The sequence below is a fragment of the Macrobrachium rosenbergii genome, chromosome 44, assembly GCF_040412425.1.
Source record: "Macrobrachium rosenbergii isolate ZJJX-2024 chromosome 44, ASM4041242v1, whole genome shotgun sequence".
NCBI lineage: Eukaryota > Metazoa > Arthropoda > Malacostraca > Decapoda > Palaemonidae > Macrobrachium > Macrobrachium rosenbergii.
The window spans coordinates 44,305,535-44,325,949 of NC_089784.1; positions in this window are offsets into that span (position 1 = coordinate 44,305,535).

Sequence of the window (20,415 nt, forward strand, 5' to 3'; positions counted from 1 at the left end):
ACACCTCACACTGAAGTGTCCTGCTCTCCCAACACTTGTAGCAGACAACATTAGGCTTTCTGTATTGTCTCTCTGCAACATTATTATATGAGGATTTTACATTAGCTTGCTGAGGGAGTTATTACCCTGAACAGACTTGGTATTACCACTTGTAGGATTCCATTTTAACCTGCTCCTGAAATTTGGATGAGACCTGAAACCGTGCGTTGATTCTGGTAATTGACATTATAGTTCCTTCTGCTTGATAATGTTGTAGTCCCTACTGAGTGTAGCAGCTTTGTCAAGTTTATTCACCTCTCTCTCTCAGATAGGCTCTTATAATCAGAATTCTAAGATATTGTTCAAGGACAAATAATTCTTCAAGATCTTCAAATGTTTTAACTTTAGCAGCCTCCAACCATCGCTTTAAAACATCTTCTTACTTTGTACGATAATCCAAGAAAGTTGCATCTGGTCATCCTTTCTCAAAGATCTGAATCTTTCATTATAATATTCAGGGGTCATCTGGTAAACTTGTAGTACATTGTGTTTAAGTACCTTGTACTCTTTACACTGATCAGCTGATAAGGCTAAATAGAGACTTCTTCCTTTAACCAATGAGAGCACTCTGCAACAAGACTGACCATTTATCCTCTGGCCATCCCATTCTGCAGCCACTTTTTCAAAGTGATCAAAACTCATCTGGAGCTTCTTCTGTAAACTTTGAATAACTTCTGCACTCTTACTACATCAAACAGGGTCTGAAATCACCTTGAGTAGGGTTAGAAGGTGTTACGGGCAATTCAGCTGTAGCTTTCAACCTTTCCATCTCTCTCTTGTGTCTAGCTATTTCTCTTAATTCTTCAGCAGCTTTCTCTTCTTCTCTTTCTTTTCTTTCTCGTTTTTCTCTGTCTTCTCTTTCTTTCTGCCTGCATTTTTTCTCTCTTCAGCCTGCATTCTTCTCTCTTTCAGCCTGCATCTCTCAGCTTAATCAAATTTGTTTCTGCTTCTAGACGTCTAAGTTCTGCTTCTGCATCACTTTTCTCTCTTTCTTTTGCCCATGTTTATCTATAAGTTCTGCCTCAGCTGCACTAACAATTCTTTTGAGCTTCCGAGCTCTTCATCTATTTTAACAGAGTCCATCAATGCTTGGATTGCAATGAATTTTATTTGTGCTCTCTTTTACCTATGTTGGCAGACACCTGACCACCATATGCTACTGCTATCTCACTCCACTGGTGCTTTAGTCAGAGGATTTCAGATAACTTGGATGGAGGGGATTTATAAAAACTCTTGAACATTGAAGGAGCCATCTCTCTCTCTGCTAATCAACTAATAACTCAATATGACAACACCAACACAATAAATGCAAAACAATTATATGGTCACTCCTTACAAAACAAAAATAACTATAAGGTCACTCCTAACAAAATATGTCCTAACACCACCAGTATACACCATAGGGAGTGATATTTGCACTGTTTTCCAGTGGTCTTGCACCACTTATATATGTGGACGCAAGTGTCCAGTGTCTGTTCTTCAAATCAAACTTGATATCTAAGTGTTTGTCCTGGAGTCTAAGGCACCATTTATATATGGGGGGGAAATGGTCCAGTCTAGTGCACCATTTATATATGGTGACCCTGGAGTGTCCAGTGCCTGTTCTTTAAATCAACCCGGTATCTAAGTGCTTGATATTTGATTACTCAAACTTACATTATTCAGCAATTATAGCTACCCTACAGCCAGACACCTGAACCTCATCACACATAAAGCACGACTGATTTCTCTAAAGGCAACAGTGATCCCTTATAAAACTTATCAATCATGAAAGAAAGCAGATAAAGTTCGTTAAACAGGTGTGAGGTAAAATCTAAGGGCATCACTCCATTAACATTATAAAGTTCAAGTATTTCTCATTTATTTCATTTGATTACTCACTTCAATTACTTGAAGGAAACATCTCACTTACCACTCTATCCCTAATTCAAATCAAAATTGTGGGTCAATGAATGAAACTCTGATATAATATTTTCTAAATACAAAAATTTCATTTACTGAATTCAAAGATTATACATGACATTTAACAGTCCTAGGGAAATCTATTATTACTGAAACAAAACAAAATTGGATTAAATCTGAATTAATCATCAGTCAAAATTAAATCAGAAATTAATTTATTAATTCATCAAAAATTATTCAAGAAAGATTTAAATTGTTAAATAACAAAACTTGATTGAAAGGAAATATACTGCAAGTAAATTCAATTCCACGTATTAAAACAAAATAAGGTAAATAAATCAATCATATAAAATGTCGTGGATACAAAAGACACAGAAATATACTCGCAAAAGATTAAATATCAAAAATGTAAAGCAAAATTAAGGCAATAGCAAACACAATCTACATATATGTATAAAAGAAAATTTTTCAAAAGATAAAGCATAAAAACATATAACACGAAAAAATATTAAAAAGAAAGGTATCTTTACATATAACCACTCTAAATATTTTTCTTAGTGCAATTGAAACTCCACAATTATATATGTTTACAATACCTTGGTACCAAATGCTTCGTGTCTTTAACCAGGCGCCGTTAATAGCCACACCCTTAATAAAAATACACTGTCTAGATAACTCAGACACATTTACATTAAGGAATTAAACAGTTAAAGGATATGAGTGACCATCGTCTACCAAAATATCAATTACATTAAATGACATTTGTAATGCCAGAGTTGAGCGAGCGAAAGGAGAGAGAGAGAGAGAGAGACGCGGAGCGGAAAACGCAGCTCCTTTCCACAACGCTTTTGGTCTGGAGTGTGTGCCTTTAGATGCAGAGGGCACAGTCTATGGGTGGAAAGCACAGGTCCCAGACGATGTTTTTATTTTTGAAACTTTAAAATGATAATTAGAGACAAAGTGGAATTGCAGCACACTAATATTTATCATTACATAGTTTCTGGAACAAGAGAATCTCTAGTTATTATAATAAGAATGGAAAACATCGTTTAATAACATTCCTGAACGACATTATTAGGCAAACTTTTGTAATGGAACTTCACCCACAGTTTTTTTTATCGTGGCCCATAACGCCTTTGAACGCTAATGGAGTCATCGGAAGGTGATAGGAATGTACGCTTAAGCAAAGCGGAAATTGACCAATAAACGCGTCTCTATACAATGAACAACGACCTCAGTCTCTCTCAGCTTGACACATATGTCGTCCCTTCTCAAACATACAGCGTTTAATCACCGTAACTTTGTTAGCTTCTTTTACAGCAGCATACCGCATCTGAACATAAGATCACAGTATACGACAATACACACATGCACACGGGGAGATTACTGTATTATGAAACCACAGCATAAGAATATATATGAGATATATATATATATATATATGTAGGTAGGTATGTATATATATATATATATATATATATATATATATATATATATATATATATATATATATATATATATACATATATGCCATTTATGCCATTTCCATTTTTATGTCGAGAGAGTCCAGAAAGTGTTAGTCTAGCGGTTCAAAGTCTTTTGGGATGAGCTTGATAGCTTCACGCCCAGTCCCTTGGTCAACCGTCCAAGTGCCGCCCTGACCCATCTTCGATTAATTTTAGCTGATGAGCGGTCACACACACACACACACACACGCACACACACACACACACACACATATAGTATATATATAGTATATATATATATATATATATATATATATATATATATATATATATATATATATATATATATATATATACTTTGTTTTGTAATTTTATGTCTACTAATAAAGCTGTATTGTTTACGGAGCCATCTTAGTGCAACCTAGTTGCATTTTCTGAGTACCTCGTTCGAGGTCCTAATCCAAAGTGAATATATTATCGACAATTTCTGCTTTGTTAGATGTTGTTAGTCATTATGCCATGATGAGAGTCTTGAGACTTGGTTCCAGTGACTTGCAGTCACTTCTGGATGACATTTAGATTCGTTCAGTTAAAACTTCCTCCCGCTCCACAGACGAGACATTGAAGGCTCAGACCAAGCCACCACCATAAGTGTCAAAGGTGCTCATGGATGTCGTGAGACCAATCATTTGATTAATGTGTTTAGTCGAGTTATCTATCTTCTATAATAATAAAATCCAAGAGGGATCTTGTTTGTCCTCCCCCGGGTAACAGTAGGGGAGAAATGACACAGCCACCCACCTCCTGCAAACTGGTTTGTCCGCCCCGGGTGGGGGCGGGGTAGGTAGGGGAGACATCCACCCTCCTCCTGCAAACCTGTTTGTCCGCCCCGGGTGGGGTAGGTAGGGGATCAGGAGGGTAGGGAGACAGCAGCACTGTTCCAGCGCGTGTAGCGCGCGTCAACGAGCTCGTCACTAATACAGTTCATATCGTAAGTGTGCTTATCAATTCTAGCGCTACATTTAAAGGACTTATGTTAATTCTTCCGTAAACCTGACATAGGACTCAATCCTATGGCTGCGTCATATGCATGTTATGTGCCTGGCCCGATTCTGAAATGTTTCGTTTTTGAGGTCATCAATGAAACATTTACTGGAATGTCATATAACACTGATGGATGCCCTATGTTGGGGGATGACAACTTGTATTGCCATCAGTCGCAAAACGTTTCAGAGAGAGCTGTCTTAATAACTCATCCTACTTAGCCACAAGTATTGGTTACTTGCCCAGATGCAAATAAAAGCTGAGAATGTGAAGATATGACACTGCTTTTGGAAAAGTATAGTTGCCTCTTAATGCTTTGTGGCTGATTGGGTTCGATATATCTTAATTCAGGAAATGCAGGTAAAGAATCTGCTTCTTAAATTTTTAAAGCCACCAAATTTAATTTCCTATGAGCTTATGTGAAGTAATATTTGTAAATAATGTCATCTAAATACATTGACTTTAAAGGTAAAGGTGTTAGGTGCATTTTTACACTATTTACTTTGCTTAATTACTTGTCGGGATCAATAATGAGAAGCCAATTTCCCAGTTTGTTTTTAAACAACAAATATAATTTGTTAACCCCACATGACCTAAGTTATAAAAAATACCTGTAATTTATTAATAGCTGATGTCACGTGGCCTTAAATCCATTTTTCCAACACTTGTTGTGGTTTTGCCTCTACTTTTACATCCATTGTAACATAAAATAACAGATTGATAAAAGGCTTCTTATTAATTATCTGTGGTGTCAATTTATAAGAATAAAAATATAATCGAGGGCCATTTATCCATAATCAGTAGTTAGTGACTCCCTTCAGACGAAGAGTAAACATTCTATAGATTGTTTATTAATTGAATTCTCATTATGTTGTTTCACAGTCCCCAAGTTTAAAAGATCTCTTTTGAGTGTGAGGCTTCGTATGTAGTGATAATTTTGTATTCAGATTAGAATCGTCTTCGTATACAAAACAGTTGAGGTGCATCTGAGGCGTAGACAAAATGTTAAGAAATTCACCAGATACAGTTTTTGTGTATATCGACGAATATGTCAGTTTTTCATTTTGTTTAGTATTATGTTCAAGTCAGTAGGCATTGTTGGTCGGAATAAGATGTGCCTCGATTAATTTGAAGTCGGTGATGATTCCCCGTCTTCTTGTTTAACCGCAGCTGTCCTTCAACTTCTACGTTCTAATTCCGCAAGTAACACGATATATTTGATTGGCCTTCAGTCATAATTGTTTTTATTACTAGGGATTAAAAATGTGTTTGTGATAAAAGAAATTGAAGTAATGTCCCACTGTTCTGAATTCAATAGATTTCCATGCAGTTGATCTCGCTGGTGTGACAGGGCAATATGGCGTTGTCAGTGATCGATGTCTTGACACTACCGTTTTTGTCCAGCTTTTTGTACACCTGGCCATCAATGTATCTGTTCAATATTAAGAGGGGTATCAGCTAGCATCTCTTTGTCAGGGACGGAAATACCTGAACAGAGGCGTCAATAATTGGAAATCATCCGAATGACTTAGTGCGCATCAGAAAATCACCAAAGTTCTCCAACGCGACTCGATTGTCCCAGATATAAATTTTCAGCTCAGCTCACTTGCTCAGCATGTTTCTCGTCGTCCTGTAATTCCGCACAGGAAACTTCTTTTCCATTTTCGCCTTTCAAGAGTGATCCTTTAGTTTCAAAGTTTCTGTTCGAGATTTCGCTCTGTCATTCTTTTATCTGGGTATTTTGTAAACATCAGGTTTGGTGTTTTTGATTGTTTCTCTCTTACCACGTTGTTCACCAGAGTAATATTTCGACAGGGCTACTTGGGAGATCAGAAACTGAATTCACTTTAAGGTATTATTAACAAAAAATGAGTATTATGAATGATAAGAACTTTTGTCGTTTACATTGAAAGTAGAGCCAGCACATTTAAACAGGTAGTTTCCTTCGAAACTTCACTTTTGCGATACTAAAGAACGCTCTCTCTCTCTCTCTCTCTCTCTCTCTCTCTCTCTCTCTCTCTCTCTCTCTCTCTCTCTCAGAAGTGAAATAGATATTTGCTTAAGTAGATTTAAAAATCGATGATTGCACTTCCTATTTAGCAAGGATCGTTTTACTCGACCTCAACTTTCGTCGAAAATTCGGTTGCCGTATCTCCAAAAATATTGTCGTGTTTTGTTTAATCATTTACTGCAACGTTAAGTTATTTGGCAGCCTGGAGAGTGTTTAAAGAGCTTCTTCCTTTACCGAGAAGCTGTGTCAAGCTCAGGATTCTCCCTTTTACCAGAATATTTCATGCAACGGTGAGCTGGCTTCATCTATCTTGCATTTTATGAAATGGCAAAAGCTTTTTGCGCTGTTTGGTTTAGACGTCGGTGAACCCTCAAAGATTGTGACTATTGGGTTCGGGTGATCGTTTCTGCTCCTTACGTCATTTGTGGAAGAGAGTATTTTGTTTCTTTCAAGCGTTTAGCTTTGGCTGTGTCTGCGCTCTCTTGTTATGTGATGTTCGTCTTGAGCTGTGCCGGTGAACTTCGCCGTGTTTGGAGTCCATGGGCCTGGTGACCTTGTAACTATGATTCATGCTCTGAACTCAACGGTTGTCCTCTGTTAAAGGTTTCATGACTGGACTCGTTTGTGCAATTTATTCTAGATATGGCTTGATGAATTCTGTGGAACTTATGAATGTCTGTTTTTTCTCTATTTTATAGTGCTATTGATTAACATAGTTCATTCCCATGAATACAATCTATTATGCAGCATACATTATGGGATTTTTCAATAATATCTCAGCAAATATGGGTTAACGTCTTATGAAAGGATTGTTTATTATTATTATATATATATATATATATATATAGTATATATATATATATATATATATATATATATATATATATATATATAATTTATATATATATATATATATATATATATATATATATATATAAATTTTTATATATATGTGTATATATATATAAATATATATATATATATATATATATATATATATATGAGTATACATATATATATAGTATATATATATATATATATATATATATATATATATATATATATATATATATATATATATATATATTATGATTAGCAAGAACTCGCTAGCAAATTGCCTCCCTTTTTTCGTTGTTTGTTTTGTTGTTTTCTTATTTACTGTAAGCCGCTAATCGAGAGACACATCTGTCTAATGTAGACTTCAAGACGTCAGAATACAAGGGTTTAAAACATTAAGGCCACCTCACAGATCTTCTTCGAGGCAAAAGTGATTTCGTCTGGTCGTTTTCACAGGCAAACTCCTGCGGGCATCAGCTGAATATGATCTCAACTCCTATGTTGGACGTGCCCCTGCCCATAGAGGAGATAAAGCAGAACCCACGAGATCTCTCTCTCACACGCACGTTGGAAGATGGGGAGTGAAGAAGTCCCCGAATCTCGGCCATGCCCTTGGCTCCTAAACCACGTGGCCTTTAAAAGTATACTTTCCCTCTGTGAACTCCGGCCACCACCCACGTGTTCCCTTGGATGCTAGCCGGACCGATGACTGACTCCATTTGCTTGAGCTCTGAGAAGTCCCCATCGCTTCCTTGCTCCTTTACTGAAGCCTTGCATCCTAACACGTGGAGAAACTGTCCTCGGAAGCCCAAAAATATCATAACACGTGGAAGAAACTCTCGCCTTGAAATCGCAAGTCATCCTGACCGCTTTCTGCGCTGGAACCCAAATTACGGTAATGTGCTCTGTAAGACCTCCATTCAGTCACGCTTTTATCTTGTAATATTTAGTTAAATTGTGAGCCAGTAATCACCGAATCTCTTGTCAAATGTCCGTGCTCCTCGAGTGTCGCAGAAAAGGTTAACATTAATTCATCGAAGCCCCTGGCACCCTCAGTGCAGCTTCGAATTCAGTATTCTTTGTCTGTTTTCATTACTGGCGCATAATGTGCATATCTCTCATTTCAGAGGGACCTATATCGTGGAAGCTTGGGCTGTGCGTCTGAATCCCATTTTCATTCATCCGTGAGGAATCCCCTTCAGATCAATAATCTACTAGCATTCCTTTCCCCGTACTAATGTTATTTATGTAAATACACCTCGCAAATTTGCCCCCGTGTTTATGTAATATTTTCTTTAGTAACAAGAGCGCCTTACGTTCATAAGGATATTCCCCTGGCTTCTTTATGTTTTCCACCCACGAAGTCAGAATCACAAGGCTAAATTACCTTAAATCATTGCTACCTGTCTCACAGAGTAATATATCAAACTAAATTGCCAGGAAAAACGTAAAAATGGTGACCTGGCCATAGATCTCGTTTTGCAGTTGCAGTTCCCCTAGTGTTGCTTTATTGCATTTGCAACTTGCCAGATCAGCTATTAGCGAAGCTAAGCTGGGTACGAGACAATTACAAACCTTTTGTGTAAAACCAGCACACAGATCCGGAAATTCCACGTAAATAATGTGTTTATCTTAGCAAAACCTTTTTACAATTGTGACTGTTCCTAGGAATTAGAGTTAGGACGCCGTGTATTCACTGGAGAGAGTGAACCGTATTAGATTCATTAATGCATGGCTTCAGATAGGTGCTACAGAAATAACCAGTGCTAACCATCCTTTGCTCGAGGAATAGTGCGAATTCCCTCTGTGTTGCAATCCTTGCCATCTTCTTTTGTCTGAGGAATAGTGTGAAAGAAATTCTCTGTGATAAATTTTACTGTGATTTCGGATTGTGCTGAACTGTTATTTAGGCGCGAATAAATTCTCGCCACGTGACAAGACGAAGTCAGCCATTACTGAAATTCTCCTCAGTAGTTAAAATTGAGTTAGGTGTTGAAAGGAAATTTAAACTCGCCATAGGGAAAAATTACTAGGTCGTTTTACTGTTATCGTCTCATCCTGAAATTCCCGAACCCAGACGGCTTCATAAACATAGGGTCTGACCCACACAGAATTCAAAAAATAACTCGTGTTGGCCAAACGTCCGCACCCCCCACTCGCCCATGCCCATGTGTAGCATATTTTTTCCCATTCATTTCTCAGCAAACATTTTTCTGGTTTTTCCTGTTGTACTTCTAAGTCCTATGGGACGAATTGTATTCCAGGTCCTACGGGCAAGCCAAATAAAATTCTACGTCGCACGTGGCGAGAATTCCTCTAAATTCCACAATTCCAAGTCCTAAGAGACTCACTCCTAAGATTCTATGTCTCACATGGCGAGAATTCTCAAACCACCCCTGAAGTCCTAAGAGACTCCCAAAAATTCTACGTCGCAGAGGCGAATTCCTAATTCCCGCGGGAACCCAAGATCAAGTCCTTTGAGAGACATTATATTAGTGTATTTCACACATATCTAAGCCCTTACGGACTGACTACTCCAGTCTGTTATAGGAGCCACTCCCAATTTCACGCTTAGCCGGCCAAGTCTTAGTGTGACAGGGTTCAACTAGCGTCTCCGAGACGCATATATTAAAATTGTTCGCCACTTTAACAACCATGTCTTCTTCCGAGACATACTTCAAATTTTAACAAAGTCTCTCAGACTTACTAAATCAACTGTCTTATTCAGACAGATCCATTCTCCGCAGTCTGAACAATTGAGTGCTCTCAGATTCCTGCAATAGAGTCTTTTCAGAAAACCTGAGTCTTTTCAGACCTACCATATAACCATTATTTCAAGATGGCTAATACCAGAGCCCAACAAAACGAGGACTTCTAATTCTACATGTCCGCTGGAAAGGACATGGGACTATCAGGGCAAGATCTGAGAGAATGGGTTGAAGAGCGAGTGGACGATGCCAAGGCGGAGAGAGAGAGAGAACGTGAAGAGAGAGAGAGAAAGAATTGCCCAAGAGCAGAAGGAGAGAGAACGTGAAGAGAGAGAGAGAGAGAAAGAATTGCCCAAGAGAAAAGAGAGGAACGAGAATGGGACCTTTACTAGAATACCTGCTCTCCGGTGTAGATGTCTGTTTCTGCCAGAGATTTATCTCTTTAGATGGCTTATTTCCAATTTGGTATATGTCATGATTTGACATCGACATAAAAGAGCCCTTAGTTTGTCAATTTTCCATGCTATTTAACAGAGAGATCTTTCATTCGAGACACCATCCTGATCATCTTTCCTGAGAAAGTAATCCAGGCTTATGGAAGGCAGCCCACATGTAGTAAATGAGTCTTAAGTTTGAACTTCTCAGTTCCTAGAGACCTTATTCTCATACAACGGTGGACTGGTGAAATAGTCTCCTGAGGGTGTCGAAATTGAAACTTCAAAAGTCCAAGCGAAGATATAATGCATTTCACTATTTTTCTTTCTCATAAGTGATTTTTCTTCCTATATTCCATTACTGTCTGTCACTTTTCTCAATTGTGAAGACCATATCTTTTTAGTTTGTGTTTTAAGTCAATGGATCCCAGGAGTTTAAATGACAAGAATAGTGAATGTCTCTGAACAATAATAATACACACACACACACACACACACACACACACAATAATAATAATACACACACACAATAATAATAACACACAAGTTTAAGGCATCTGACGGAGGATATTCAGTAAATCCCACTCTATGCAGGGGCAATAGGATTTATTGAAACATTTTTCTCTCATACTGCAGTTCAAAATGCATAAAAGAAAGGCTAAACTAAATACAATTGAAACGATCTAGTGTCCATTTCAAAGGAAGCAATGGAATGTGAGTAGAAATGAATTGAACATCGCCAACAGCATGTAGTTCATTACTATTTCATTTGTTATGTTATTTAAAGATAATACTTTGTATTTCAAACTACGTTTAACTCGTTATATTGTCAAGAAAGACTATCCGTGGAGCTGTAGGCTCTCGTGCGTGTAACCTTCGAAGGGTCTAAGAATATAAGGGAAAGTTTACTTAATAATAAAGTGAAAAACAAGCCGGCTTAGAGCTGCTAAGACGACATACTAATATAAAAGATAATATTTCTATTGATTTTACGCATATTTTTCCAATGCATGTAATAATAAAATAATGTGATGTAAAAGAAGAAATCCTCAAGAAAGATCTCTGACTGAAAGGCAACTTGTGGATGTTCCCAAAAATAAACGGCTGAAATAGTAAAATTATAGAATAATGATATGTTTTTGCTCTGGAATATTAATTAGATATTAAAGGAGTATTTGAATTGATGTTTACTGCATTAGTCCGTGAGAGACATAATTTAATATAATTGTTATTGAGTATTTAAAGAGGAAATATATGAAAATGGAATACTAGATTTATTGTGGGCTTGATATATCTGGGTAAAAATGCCCCCACCTTAAACAGGAAATTATTCTGAGATCGAGAAATCTCTGTGAACCCTGAGTATTTTGCCTAATAATGAGATATATGTTTTGCATCTGATGCATTTAAAATACATGCTTGGTACATGATTAGAGATGTAAATGATATACATATAAAATTATAATTAACAAGTCTTTGCATTTTAGTTTAATTTTTCTTTCGTGAAACTATTTTCTTTCTTATCATGTTTTATTCAGAGATGCTGACTGGCCCAAGCTCTTCTGCCTGTGAGATACAATCAGGACGTGGATCCAGCCATCTCTAACAGGTAAGTCCAATAAAAGTCTTTTGTAATTTAAGAAGAGAGTGACAATTGTGCTGATAAACACTAATCTTTGTGTGACTGTCTAGTAATGACTTGAGTGGAATATCGTATTTTATTTCTTAAACCTAATGTCAATTCATTTATACTCTAATCAAGACCCAGAGGCCTGAATGCTTAAATTTAACTATAGGCCAGCTGGAACCCTAACGATGAGATCTTCCTTCCTTAGTGACTCAGGGACGCAGTAAAGTACAGATTTTCCCTGGAAAAGCTCCCACAGGTAGAACTGTCAGTGCACTCTACATGGTGCACTGTAGGTATAATTGACTAGGGGTGCTTGCCGCCCTGGCCCCTGTAGTTTCACACACTTTTGTTTTCTTTATTTTGCTATCCAACCTCCTGACTTTACTGTTTAGCAACTGGTGGGTTTTCTCCTGCTCACTCAGATCCTTGTACTTCATCTCCTTGCTCTTGGATCTCTATCTGCTGTCCAACCACTCCACTTCTTCACTTCTCTTTAAATACTTACTGCCAGAATTGCTCATGTCAAGTGGCTTGACAGCCCCACCTTCCCAAAAATCATATCCTGTGGAAAGCACAGTAAAAATCAAGCTCATGTGGATTTCTTTTCCTACCATCAGAGATGCCACGTGTCATCTATCAGCTTGAAAACGAGCGCTTTCTTTCCTCTTTGGGCTTTTTCTAATGGGAGACGCCATTATTTCATTCTGGGTAGGTCTGAAAATGATCTTGTAAGACATTTAAATGAAAATCTTGTCTTTATATGCATATTTTAACATATTTATGTGTCTGTCCGTTTGGGCAAACGGTGTAATCTAATTCCTGACCTGTTCCTGGACTGATGGACTTATGATTGTATAGTTACTCAATCCCGATGATAACAGCTCATATGATCAGCATCAGAGTGACCCCCAGGCACCTTTGTGCAGCAGTGACTCCTCTCCTAGTACCTCCTGTGCATTTGTATGAAACTTCGGATTTTCTATACCTTCTTGACTGGTAGTATTACAAAACCTGAAGGATTTTCACACCTCTTGGCCTGACAAGAGGCCATGTTTACTTCTACAGGCTAAGGCAATGATAAACTGGTTGTAAATTTCAAGCCAAAACATGAATATAAAATAAAGATATATAAATATATATATATATATATATATATATATATATATATATATATATATATATATATATATATATTTATATATATATTTAAAATTATTTATTTATATTAAATGCATTCAAAAACAAAATATCTGCTAGAGACACACCAGAATAGCCTGCAACAATCATGTCTAAAAATCATAAGTGAGTTACAAAATGGGAAGGAAATTTATAAGAAATAAAATATATATATATATATATATATATATATATATATATATATATATATATATATATATATATATATATATATATATATATATATATATATATATATGTGTATATATATATATGTGTCTTCTCTTGTAGCATTGTTTTCATGTTTGGTAATACCTTTGATTTTTGTAGACATGATTTAATTGCAAAAATCTTCTGATGTGTCTCTAATACCATTTTTACTTTTAGGTGCATTTTATGTTTTTTTCATTTAACTAATTTTTGCCATGATTTTTTAGAATTTCATAATGTCTGATAATTCTATAGAATTGGCAGTATGTGAATTTTTACAAAATCTATCACAAAAACCATTTGTGGTATTTTAGGCTATTATTTAATTCAACAAATGGACATGTTTATTATGCTAGAATTGTCTTGTTTATTTTATGCAGCAGCGACAAAAGTAAAATAAAATGAGGTGGACTGTTAATATCGTCAGTCTACTCTCGTGTCATGTGTGCAAAAGCAAGACAATTAATGGTTAAAGAACATGAAGGTTTGTGGAGCTGCATCTTACACTTTATCTTAGCATTGATAATGACTGGAAAGCAAAGCTTTTAAAAAAAAAAAAATGTGGGACATTTACTGAAAGTGTGGTACGTGAGATATTTGTCACAAAATAGAGTTCAATAGAAATAACATTTTATTGTCTTTCCATTGGAAAATCTGAATATACATTTTCTACGAATGTTTCTACTCATATACAGCTTTTTAATAATGCACGAAATTTACTAACTGTATTTATTTTTCAGGTGGCAGTCTAAAATGTCAGAGAAGGAAAATATCCAGACCAAAGCACCACTGTCAGAACGAATTTCACTTCTGCAACCTTAATATAATTTCACATTACCTTCAAGGTAACTGATTTGATAATGAAGCGAACACTAGAGATAATAATAATAGTCAGCACGATAAAAAACGTTTACTTCCGCACCGCTGGGCTTCTTTAATGAGACTTCTAATAATCGTGCGAGTAAAACAAAAAGGATCGTGATTAATTATCAGCATTGTCGGCAAAGAGATGTTACAAGAAATCGAAGGAATGTCGTAATTTTCCATGAACTCGTCAAGTAAAAATTTTTAAACATGAAATCAGTAGGTACTTTTATAAACAAATATGCGATATCGGAAAATAACAATAGGAAAATCAAGATTCAGCTACAACGCGTTCAGTTATACAAGCTGCAGAAATAGAACCTATTCAACTAATGATATATTTTGGTGAAATTATTAACTGTTTGCATGTTTTTATTATCGTTTAATAAGTTCATAATTTTTATTCCAAAGTGACCTTTATGTATTTTATTACAACAATACATCGACGGCCAGTTTTATATGGTAATGATTCATTTTTCAAGATACTTATAAGCCCGAGAAATTCGGCTATGCAAAGCCAGAATGGCAGCATCTATACAATTCCTTTGCAAACACTGATGTCTGTGTGAACATTAATATTACTACATTATGTTTCTCTGAATTGCGTGGCGCATTAGAAAATGCTAACGTAGCCTAGGCTGACAGTAAAAATCTCAGGCGTTATTCCACGCACATATAGCAATTAATCAAATTGTCAGCTCCCAAATATTTCAACTGTAATGGTATGAGTTCATTTATATACAAGAATTGAAAATCTATACAAACACACACAGATATATATATATATATATATATATATATGTATATATATATATGCTGTATATATAAAATATAGGCCAGTGACTCAAACTGTCATTGAAATTTGATCTTTTGCCTCCAAATTACCAAGTATATTATATATATATATATTTTAAATGCATAACACATGCTCTTGAACAGGGTCAGCCGATTTAAAATAAGCATAATGTTACTGTTCCTCCAACTTCTCGGGTTATCTGTGGTCTGCTCTTGTTAATGAAGCTGTTAAACGGTAGGAGTAGCACAGCTACGCCAAAATCAAAGTGTATTATACTCTATACTCATTACCAAAATGCTTTCAACTTGTAACCAGGGCTGCCATTTCTCATTTCAATACTTCCGTACATGTGTACGATTAATATGCCTCTGGTACGATGTACTCATCACTTCTCCAACTACCTGTATGCTTTATATGACAACTCTTCGGGACTTGAGCTTTTTAAGAATATTGACCTTTTAAACTCTTCATCAAAATTACATTTTTATACTTCTCAAAAGTCCGTGTTGATAAAAGATTTCTGCCATTTTATTATAGTCGCCAGCAATTAGTGTTTAGCATGGTGAACTGATAAAATGTACAATAATTTTTACATGTAAATACGGGCGTTTTTATGATAATTTTGGTAGAGAACTATAATTTTGAAGCCTTCAGCAAACTATGGTCAAGAAAAATCTGGCATCCCTGCTAGACAACTGATTCAATTTTGAACAGTATGTACAGTCATTACGACATTTTACTCTGAATAAGAGTGGCAATACCTTTTGGCCATTCCAATTTTACCTATTGCTCTCAAGGTAGCAAAAAAACTCTGTATGTTTTAGGAAAAAAAAGGACCATAAACTTTAGAGAAACAAAAGCCAGGTTACTGAACAATACTTGTGTTTACATTATGTTGGGAAGATGAACCCTATTAAGAGAGAGCATAGCAATTTGCTGCCTCTATTCTCTCTCTCTCTAAATCAGCCTTATCCTTTTATATTTCATTATTTTCAACCATCGGTCTACTAGTCTTTTTATTTTTATAATCTAAATTTCATTATCTTCTTTTAACTTTTGCCTTCTCACCTTAACCTTTGCGAACAATTAAGCAGTTCAATCTTCGGCCAGACCAGCATCTACATATTTCAACAAATTCTATCACTTTCTATGATGTTTTATTCTTCATTTCAACCTTTATTATGAGTTTTAATCAGACTACATTGGATTTGTATTCATATCGCTATAATAATAACGAAACAATAAATATATTTATCTCCACAAAATATTAAAACAAACCAATACACTGAACACCAATAACCACGCTGGGTAAACGGACAGAGGCTAAAAAATTATAAACACCGATCAACACAGCCTATTAGTCCGTCTTAACTATGCTGCAAAACTGTGATATATCTATACACTATATATATATACAAATATATATATCATAAATGTTGTAATTACAGGCAACAAATCAAATTTGCGACAGTTCTTAAATCTAACAAAGTCACTAATTCCAAGTCTCCCAATAAATGGAATTTGTCTCATAACAGAACTTCAGCTATAATTAAGGCTGATAAGTAAGCTGAAAATAAAACCTTAATTTTGGTATACAAACACATTAGAAAATCTGACTAACTGCCTTTATAACAAAATACATTAAATGAACACAAAAATCAACCTCATACATTATGAAAACCCAAATTAAAACATTTTTTAAATTAAGATAGGCTATAAACATTTAAGGGCCTGAAATGTTGCTGGGATGACTGCAGAATTTTCTGTTGTTTTCAATATTTCATTAAATTTTTCTTTCAATAAATTTCCTTGCTGATGTTACACTGAATGAGGCAGTACTTTAAATTGGGGTCGAGGGCACTAACATTCAACGAGACCTTGCAAGTTATTCCTGATTGGATTTGGTTAACCATAGCGTTTTCCCGTCCATTGAATCGCTGCGTGAATTTTGTGCACACGTTTCGAAAAACCCTTACCAAAAAGAAATCCTTGGCAGGAATGTGCTGGACCAGAGCGTAGACTATGAAATAAATCAATCTCCCAAAAGAAGCCTTTGATGAACAAACACATCACAATCGAGATAGTTAAAATCAATCAAAACGTATAAACTGCGTACGATTCTAAAGGTTAGAAAACAATTTCCAATCATAGAAACGCATCTCCGAATACATATGCCTTTTCCTTTCCAAATCACAAAACTCCCTCTGACAGTACAAGCCAAGTAAACTAAAAACAAGCCAGAAATCAGTCGGGACTCCCACAAAGAATAATTACTGAATCAAAGTGTCTTTAAAACTGTTTACGTTAAATAAAACACCTTACTGCAATAACGCGCTCAATATATATAATGATAATAGATATGTTTCCCCAGAACGAGACTTTCCGCGTATATATATTAAACAAGCAGTTTACATGAATAAAGTTAACTCTAACTATATATATGATAATATATATATATATATATATATATATATATATATATATATATATATATATTTATATATATATATATATATATATATATATATATATGAATGTCTTTTCCTGTAATACTACAGTGTAATATGAAAATAAGAAATGGCCCATAAAACACTATTTAAACGTTGAAACCATATATTTCGGGCACTTGTTTCTGTACCCCTGTTCACTGGTAGAATATGGACAGGTGGAAAGTTACAATGGTATATATAAAAGCACGTTAAAAACATGAAGGTGTGGCCTTAGGCCTCCGATGTTAAGGAGGTGGCGTTTCTTAAGAAGGAGAGATTGACCAAATTCCTAGTGGTTTTGGCCTCGGTAGCTCCCGTTTGGCGATGGATCTGGCGGTCGCGTTTCTTGGGTCATCTTCTTCAAAAGGGTGCGAGGATTAAGGTGTCAATGGCGTCCGATTTCCAATGTCCTCCTGACAGGTTCATATTGTTGGTTTGATTGATGATAGCAGATTCCAGCATCTTTCTTTTATACGGACAGCTACTCTTGAAAACCAACTCCGCCCCACTCCAGTTAATGACATGCCCTGTATTTCTAATATGTAGGAAAATTCCCGAACTCTCCGAAGCGTAACGCACTGATCTTTTGTGCTCTGTTATTCTTTGCGAGAGCGATCTACCTGTCTCGCCTACATAAATGTCATGACAATTACTACACGGTATCTTGTAAACTCCGGCTTCTTCCCTTTTGTTATTTAAGTATACGTTAACGAGCGAACTCCCGATGGATTTGGGATAATGGAAAATGAAAGGATTATCAGAACTGAGTTGCTCGGTGGCCTTTTGGATGTTTTCATCGTATGGAAGCTTTATTTTGTTGTTGAAATCTATTTGTCTGTTGTGAGTGGGACCTCTGTAGTATATTTTATTTGCTTTATTAATAGCCCTCTCGATAATGTGTGGTGGATAGAGCAGTTGCGTTAGGTGTTGGCGGATCGTGTTAAATTCTTGATCCAGGTACTCATTTGAACATATCCTAAGTCCTCTGAGGAATAGGTTGCACCCTACCATGATTTTTACGGAGACATCGTGGTAGCTTAAGAAATGAATGTAGGAGACAGCGAAGGTGGGTTTTCTATATACTGTAAATGCATACCTGTTCTGTTTTCTTATGATCAGTACATCTAGGAACGGCAGTTTTCCGTCCTTTTCCCATTCTGTTTTAAATTTTATGGTCGGAACTAGCGAATTTAGCCTATTAAAAATTCCTTAAAGTCCCCAGCTATTGTCCCAGAAAGTAAAGATATCATCTCCGTATCTAAGCCAGATCATGTTATGGGGTTTGATAGACGACAAAAGTTCTGTTTCGAAATATTCCATGTACAAGTTTGCTAGAAGGGGTGATAGGGGACTTCCATGCTACAGCCAAATTTTTGTTTGTAAAAATTACCATTGAAAGAAAACACGTTGTTAGTTACACAGAGGTTGATAAGTTTTAAAGTTTTATCTATGCCAAGAGGAAAATGGTCTTCATATGGTTGTAACTTCCTCTCTAAGAAAAACAACACGTCGGCAATCGGGACTTTAGTAAATAATGAATCGACGTCTAGACTGAGCAGTTTGATGTTGTTTGAGGGGATGTTTAAACTATTAAATTTTTGTATGAAATCTTCTGCATGTTTGACGTGGGAGGATGAGAAGGTTCTCCTACATTCATTTCTTAAGCTACCACGACGTCTCCGTAAAAATCATGGTAGGGTGCAACCTATTCCTCAGAGGACTTAGGATATGTTCAAATGAGTACCTGGATCAAGAATTTAACACGATCCGCCAACACCTAACGCAACTGCTCTATCCACCACACATTATCGAGAGGGCTATTAATAAAGCAAATAAAATATACTACAGAGGTCCCACTCACAACAGACAAATAGATTTCAACAACAAAATAAAGCTTCCATACGATGAAAACATCCAAAAGGCCACCGAGCAACTCAGTTCTGATAATCCTTTCATTTTCCATTATCCCAAATCCATCGGGAGTTCGCTCGTTAACGTATACTTAAATAACAAAAGGAAGAAGCCGGAGTTTACAAAGATACCGTGTAGTAATTGTCATGACATTTATGTAGGCGAGACAGGTAGATCGCTTCTGTTGAATAACAGAGCACAAAAGATCAGCACGAAGATTACGCTTCGAGAGTTCGGGAATTTTCCTACATATTAGAAATACAGGGCATGTCATTAACTGGAGTGGGGCGGAGTTGGTTTTCAAGAGTAGCTGTCCGTACAAAAGAAAGATGCTGAATCTGCTATCATCAATCAAACCCAACAATATGAACCTGTCAGGAGGACATTGGAAATCGGACGCCATTGACACCTTAATCCTCGCACCCTTTTGAAGAAGATGACCCAAGAAACGCGACCGCCAGATCCATCGCCAAACGGGAGCTAATGAGGCCAAAAACCACTAGGGAATTTGGTCAATCTCCCTCCTTCTAAGAAACGCCACCTCCTTAACATCGGGAGGCCCAAGGCCACACCTTCATGTTTTTGTATATATACCATTGTAACTTTCCACCTGTCCATATTCTACCAGTGAACAGGGGCACAGAAACAAGTGCCTGAAATATATGGTTTCAACGTTTAAATAGTGTTTTATGGGCCTTCTATTTTTCATATATATATATATATATATATATATATATATATATATATATATATATATATATATATATATATATATATATATATATATATATATATATATATATATATATATATATATATATATATATATATATATATATATATATATATATATATATATATATATATATATATATATATATATATATATATATATATA